We start from the raw sequence: 6,893 nt of genomic DNA, 5'->3' as shown, positions 1-6,893 counted from the left end.
ACCGTTTAATTAGTATTATCCTGCATTCCGGGGCCTGTATTACAGGATTACGAATGTAGTCTATAACAGTTCGGTCTCTAAACACGTGAACTCTGTCACCGCGTCACGGCCGCGCGGCGGCGACATAGTCTATAATATCGCGGTTTTTTAGATTCATTTTACTCCCAACGTTTCAAAGACTGATTCCTTCATGGTCACGGGGCGGAATGAGCTGTTGGTCGTTTTCGATCTCTAATATTCGCGTAAATTTATAAAATTTTAAATCAATCAGATTCAAAAATACTTTCATCGAGATATTCCACCCCAGAAAACTCTATTATATCTTGGCTAGACGTTCCAGCAACAACAAACTCATCTGAATCACATGAATCTGAAGTGGTCTCGCTACTGCTCTCATCTCTGACGTTAATAACCAATTTTTCAATGTCGTCATACATAGTCATACCCCTTTCATAATACACTTTTTCAATTTTAATAACATGTTGGCATGAATTTTTCCAATCTTCGGCAGTAATCGCTTGGAATGCTTGTTCAGCTGCCATCTGTCGGAATAAAAATATTATTGATTATGAGTTCAACTTAAGAATATTAAGAAAAACGAATTATGAACTAGATCCCTACCTTTATGTCAATGGACCCTACATTGACAGAGGCAATTTTATGTTTTGCAATTCCCCATATCAATTCAATAGGATTGAGGTCACAATGATATGGAGGCAGCCGTACCACATTGTGACCATGATCCCCCAAATATTTGGTCAATTTCATAAAGGGCCTCTGGTTTGCGGCGTTTTACAAGCATTAACAATTCAGGTTTAGTTCAGTGCGTCTAAACAGAGCCGGCCTTTGGAAGCACATGAGGACCCCACATACAGAAATCCTTTATAAGACAGTCAATGAGGAACCGCTACTGGAGGCGGCTGTGGATAGGATCCAAAAACAATACATCTTCGACAAAAAATACAAGATACAATTGTTTGACGATCCAAATGAAGGACTGAACCCCAGAGAGGTCCGCGTCTTCACCGATGGATCTAAAACAAATTTAGGAACAGGTACTGGGGTATTCTCAGAAGACCTCAATATCAGGATATCAACACCGCTTGGTGACCACAACACAGTATTCCAGGCTGAATGCATGGGCATCAAGTTGGCGGTAGAAGCAATCATAGCGAGAAGAGTAAAGAACCACTCCATTCGAATACTCTCTGACAGTATCAGTACTTCAAGCACTGAACAGCTATGACATAAACTCAGGGCTCATTTATGAATGCCATCAAGCACTCATGGAGGTATGTATACAAAACCACTTAACTCTACAGTGGATTAAAGGACACAGCGGCTCACGGGGCAATGACGCCGCAGATGAACTAGCCAGAAAAGGGTCGGAGACGGACGCAGTAGGACCAGAACCCATAGTGTCCCTCCCCTACCAATGGTCCAGAACAACTATACACAAAGGTACAAAATTGTCACATAATAATACATGGACCACCCTTACGGTTTGTAGACAGGCGAGGGAAGCACTCCCAACGCTCAATGCCAGTCTATTACGAATATTAATTAAACTCAACAGGCAAGAGCTTCCCACTCTAACTGCCGCCCTAACAGGTCATGGTCCATACAATAAACACCTTTTCAATTTAGGTATCACAGACAGCCCTCTATGCAGAGCGTGCATAGAGGGGGAGGAAACGGCTGCGCACATCCTACTACAGTGCTCCGGCGTGGCCAACTACAGGGCAAAGTACCTTGGAGTGCCAAGGTCGCTCCCCGAAGTCTTCAGCAAACCGAGGAGGCTGCTGAGATTCCTGGAGGAGCTTGGGTGGCACGAGTAGGACCCTGCACCCACCACACGCAAAATAGGCGCCTTGTCGTCGAGTTGCGGACACCAGCCCGTTACACCAAGTACCAAGTACATAATACTGTTTTTTTATTGAAGAAAGTGGCATTAATATAAAATATAATATATGCCTGTTTTTTACCGTGTAGAAGAAATGAACCTTTTGTCTAATTGCGCAGAGGTCAAAATCATCAAGATCTTTCTTTGGTCGACCTTTCCTATGTTTACCAGGTGTAGAAAACACGCCATTATTTTTTTCACCTTCTTCAACAATTTTTCTTATGGTATTGACGGATTTACCTAAAATAAATACCAAACATACACAAATATACAAAAACACCAATTTATTTGAATTTTAAGTCTTGAAAGAATCAAAAATATTAAGTCAACTTATAAATGATACGTAAACAAAACCTTAGTTACTATGTTGTCAACTAAACACAAAAACTCGTTAATTGTATATTATAAGTAGTGCAAAGTGCCTAATTCGACATGTACAACGTAATAATAATTGAATAATTTGCATAAATACTGTCATATCGGTTGTTCTCTGATAAACATTGTTAATTTCAAACAAAATTTGTCCCGCTTGAGATTCAGCCAAACATCGTAAAAGAACTTGGTATATCACTGTTCTACCACTACTACGAATCGTTTTGTTCATTTTATAATAGCAAAACAAGCAACAACCGTACGAGAATTTACAGAACTTCGTATAAAATTACTCAGCGCATACAGCAATAACACAAAAGCCAAAGAGAATTTAAGCACACAAAAGCTACTGGTTATTTCAGTTATTTGACACCACTGACATTTTTAATAGTGTTGCCACAAATATCTTTTTTTAGTTCCAGTTTTCACCGCGTCATACTCTTTCTTGCCAAGCTGTATCACTCATCGCTGCTACTCAGCTGTGGTGCCAGATTAGACGATTTTCGCCATTTATGCTACTTCGAGTGGTAGCGTGGCAATTAAAAAAGTGATCGGCGACTAGGCGCTATTTAGGCTATTTTTGAAATAGGAAAAGGCGATTTTATGCTACTTAATAAAATGTCTGGGGAATTTTATTACAAGCTTGATTGGGGATTTTGTGGGGAATGGAGTTTCAAAACAACTCATTTGGAGGTTTGAGTATTTCTACGTGTGGGGAATTGGAGGAATAAGAGAATTCATAGCAAAATTGCTTGGGCGACTACTTCTAACATCCATAAATTAGCGAATTTATTTCACAAAAGTCTGGCAATACTGTACTCAAGTGTTTTTGTGTGGATTCGCTCTGGGCCTTTTGGAGGGAAAAGTGTCGTTTTTATTTTGATTTTCAATTATTTTGTGAAATCTAGTTTAAAGTGGAATAGGATAGTGCTATTGTGCTTTAATCGAAGATTAAAACGCGAAATTATACGAATCTCGAACTAAAATACCCGTATCGGCCCGTTCTAAGGAATCCCGAGTCAATCCAAGCACTTCTCTCTCAATCTTTGTGGTGGCCATATCTACAGAAATATAATTAAACGTTTATGTTTTTGGCTGAAGGTCTTTGTTTCCATGGCCAGCAATAATGTAAGAAAAAAAGAAACTACATAGGGAAGTATTCTTGTGAAGTATTCCACAGACTACTTAGTGAACTACGTAAGTATTCTTTGATATAGGTAGGAGAAAAAATGGCGGGTTTTAATAGTTACATTTGAAAAAGCGCGGGAAAGCTCGATTTAGGCGGGTTAATTTTTTCGGCTTAGAAATTGAATATTTAATAATAATTGTAATTAGGTGGTCAGGAGTGTAGTATTTGTGTAAATACTATTTATTTGATTGTATATATTGTTTTTTGTGTAAATAGTCATCATCATCTGGTGAGTTTTATCATTTTTCCTTTCGCCTAAAATGGACGAGCCCCCTGATCCAGGGGGCACAGTCCCCGCAGTTGGTAGAAACGTGATTATTGCCTCCAATGATTCCAGTATGGACACGGACCATACTGATAACTCTCTAAAAGGAAGAAAACGTATTCGGCAGCGTAAAATTTGCAAACATTGCAATAAGAAAAAACGTAAGCATAAGTCTCAATCGGACAATGGATGTGGTTGTTCAGATAGCGACATTTGCGGTAGCAAGTTTAATAGTACTACAGAAGTTTTCTTAACGCCCCCATCATCTTCCCCGGTTCAGCCTGTTGCTGCTCCCATACCTACCTCTTCTACGAATACTAACACTACCCAGAAAGAACAGGATTTGCCAGGCTGCCGATTGTTTGAGCATCAAGATATCTCTCCGTATGTAGTACATGTACAAAGATTAACCACTTCCTTTAATGACGGAACCTCTATACACCCAGTTCACTTTGGCAATTTTCTTAAAAAGAATGGTTTTAAAAACATAATTAATGGTAGTGTGAAAAAGATTGGCAGGAACAGAGTTTCCCTATCCTTCTCAGACTTCCAGAGCGCTAATTTTTTCTTGAATGACACTAGTTTGGTAGCTAGCAATTACAAAGCTTTTATACCTACCTTCAGCATTACCAGAATGGGCCTAGTTCGTGGAGTTCCTGCAGACCTAACCCCCGAAGAAGTGAAAGAAAGTATGTCAGTTCCTATTGGTTGTGGAGATATTGTTAAGATAAGACGTTTAAACTATAAGGTGACTGTTGACAATCAAACTACGTGGAAACCCTCCCAAACTGTAGTTGTTACCTTTGATGGGCAAGTTTTACCAAAAAGAATATTTATGTTTTATAATGCTCTTCAAGTAGAATTGTACATCTTTCCAACTGTCCAATGCTATAATTGTTGTCGGTATGGACATACAAAATTACAATGTCGTTCTAAGCCTCGATGTTTTAAGTGTGGGCAGGATCACTCAGGTGAATCATGTTCTGTAGATGAAGGTGACGCTCAGTGCTGTCACTGTTCTGGGTCTCACTTAGCTACTAGCAAGTCATGTCCAGAATATGAAAGGCAGAGGCGTATAAAAGTGTCTATGGCTCAAAATAGTATTTCTTATTCTGAAGCTTACAAACTTCATCCCGCAGTGACAAAGCCTTATGCTGATATTCTGGCTTCTCCACCTCCTCCACGTAGTTCTTTTACTTCCACTTCTCATAGTACTAATCCATCATCTTACAAAAAAACTGTGTTTTTAAAACCTAAAGACCCACCAAAGCAACGAACAGGCTATGATCAGAAAGCTCATAATGAGTTTGCTAAGGAATATAATATGACCAATGAAAATTCTAGAGGAACAATGTTCAATTTTATTAATAATGATGGCCGTCAGCTTTCCATAGCTGATATTATATTATCTTTGATAAATCTATTATCCCAGTCTAATATGATTGTACCGTCCAACGTTGCTTGCTTAACTCAAAGTTTAAATGAAAACTTTAACATTCACTCCCAACGCAACGGTAATACAGTGGAATTGCCGAAGCATAGTAAATAAAAAAATCTGACTTAATATATATTGTAAATAAATTTAATCCTTTTATTATTTCTTTATCTGAGACCTGGCTTAGACCTGAGTTCAGGTTTAAGATCCCAGGCTTTTCCTGTCTTCGCGAAGACAGAACTGATGGGCATGGCGGTGTTGCCTTGCTCATTAGCAATTGTTATCCCTTTTCTTTAATTAATCTTCCTTCTCATAGTGATGACTATTCAGTCATTGCTGCTTCTGTAAATAATATTTCTTTTGTTCCTATTTATGTACCTCATCCAACTACCTTAATATTAAATCAAATTAATAATCTGTTTTCTATTCTTCCCAAACCATGCTTAGTCATGGGTGATTTTAATTGTCAACATCAAGTATGGGGAAGCTCCTTATCAAATTGCTATGGAGATCAAATACTTGACATATTAGACACCAACAATCTTTCCTTATTGAACACTGGAACTCCTACTCGCCTTACTGACCCCAACAACTCTGTTAGTGCTATTGACCTTTCAATATGTTCTCCTAGTCTATCACTTTCCTTAACATGGCAGACCTTGACATCGACCTTTGGTAGTGATCACTTCCCCATAGTCATTACTTTTCCATTTCAGAGTAAAACGAACTTGAAATACAAGTCTAACTATAGATACAACTTACAAGATGATAAATGGGATCAATTTAAAAAGCTTATTAAATCAAAGATGTCAACTCTACCCGATATAAACTGCAATAATGTCATAGAAAATTCAAATGCTTTAGCTTTGTTAATTACTCAGTGTGCAGATGTAATTTTCCCTATTAAAAACAGTTATTCAAACCATATCCCCTCCCCTGTCTGGTGGGATGAAGAATGTACCTCAGCTGTTAAAAGGCGTAAAGAGGCTGAAGAACGATATCGATATGGTATGACTATCGAGAACTTTGAGTCGCTCAAGTTAATTATGTCTGAAACAAAAAAGACTCTCAAAGAGAAGAAGTTTCAAAGCTGGCGTAGATTTTGTGATTCCATCAGTCCCAGTACCAACTCTCCGTTGTATGGAACATGATACGTCGATTTAGATCTGCCTTTAAAGATTCCCCTTTAAGAAACTTACCTCTTGATATTGCTGAACAGTTCATTGATAAGTTAGCCCCTCCGATAGCCCAACAACAAATAGTTCTTGGTAAAGTTTTAGTTTCAAATGATGAATCAGGGTTAAGTTTGCCATTTTCGTTGAAAGAATTGAGAGGCGTTTTGTCTAATACTGTAGACTCTGCTCCTGGTAGTGATGGAATTACTTATTCCCTTTTATCTAATTTGGATGATTCTGCCCTTTCACTTCACTTCACTTTTTATTTTTATGGCTCCATCAATATGAGAACTGATGATTTTGCCAATGTCACAGTTGAAAGAAAAAAAACGAAACAAAAAAAAAATTTTCGCTAAGCTCTAATAGGACATTAACCGGTGTTGGTAAGTTGGACTACGGGAGTACTCAGTTGAGAATGTAAAACAAAACAGCAAAACAATATTTATAAATATATGTTATTTAAGTGGATAAATTTACATAGAGTAACAATATGGGGGGAGAACACTAAAGTTAAGAGGTTGTTTATGTTAATGGGGCGGGGGAATTTTGGAGAA

At 38.2% G+C, this 6,893-nt stretch overlaps 2 long non-coding RNA genes across 2 annotated transcripts; both read right to left on the bottom strand.

Moving 5' to 3' along the window:
- Positions 1-498: 498 nt before the first annotated feature.
- On the bottom strand, positions 499-734 carry LOC113226439. The gene is made up of 2 exons (XR_003310104.1): positions 622-734; positions 499-542 (listed from the first exon to the last, which is right to left on the bottom strand). It is a non-coding gene; the product is annotated as an uncharacterized LOC113226439 (long non-coding RNA).
- Positions 735-5,310: 4,576 nt separating this feature from the next.
- On the bottom strand, positions 5,311-6,577 carry LOC113226458. The gene is made up of 3 exons (XR_003310110.1): positions 6,364-6,577; positions 6,126-6,214; positions 5,311-5,506 (listed from the first exon to the last, which is right to left on the bottom strand). It is a non-coding gene; the product is annotated as an uncharacterized LOC113226458 (long non-coding RNA).
- Positions 6,578-6,893: the final 316 nt, after the last annotated feature.

Source organism: Hyposmocoma kahamanoa, unplaced genomic scaffold (assembly GCF_003589595.1).
Source record: "Hyposmocoma kahamanoa isolate Upper Pololo Valley unplaced genomic scaffold, ASM358959v1 192, whole genome shotgun sequence".
Taxonomy (NCBI): Eukaryota; Metazoa; Arthropoda; class Insecta; order Lepidoptera; family Cosmopterigidae; genus Hyposmocoma; species Hyposmocoma kahamanoa.
This window is presented reverse-complemented; position numbering and strand designations above follow the sequence as displayed.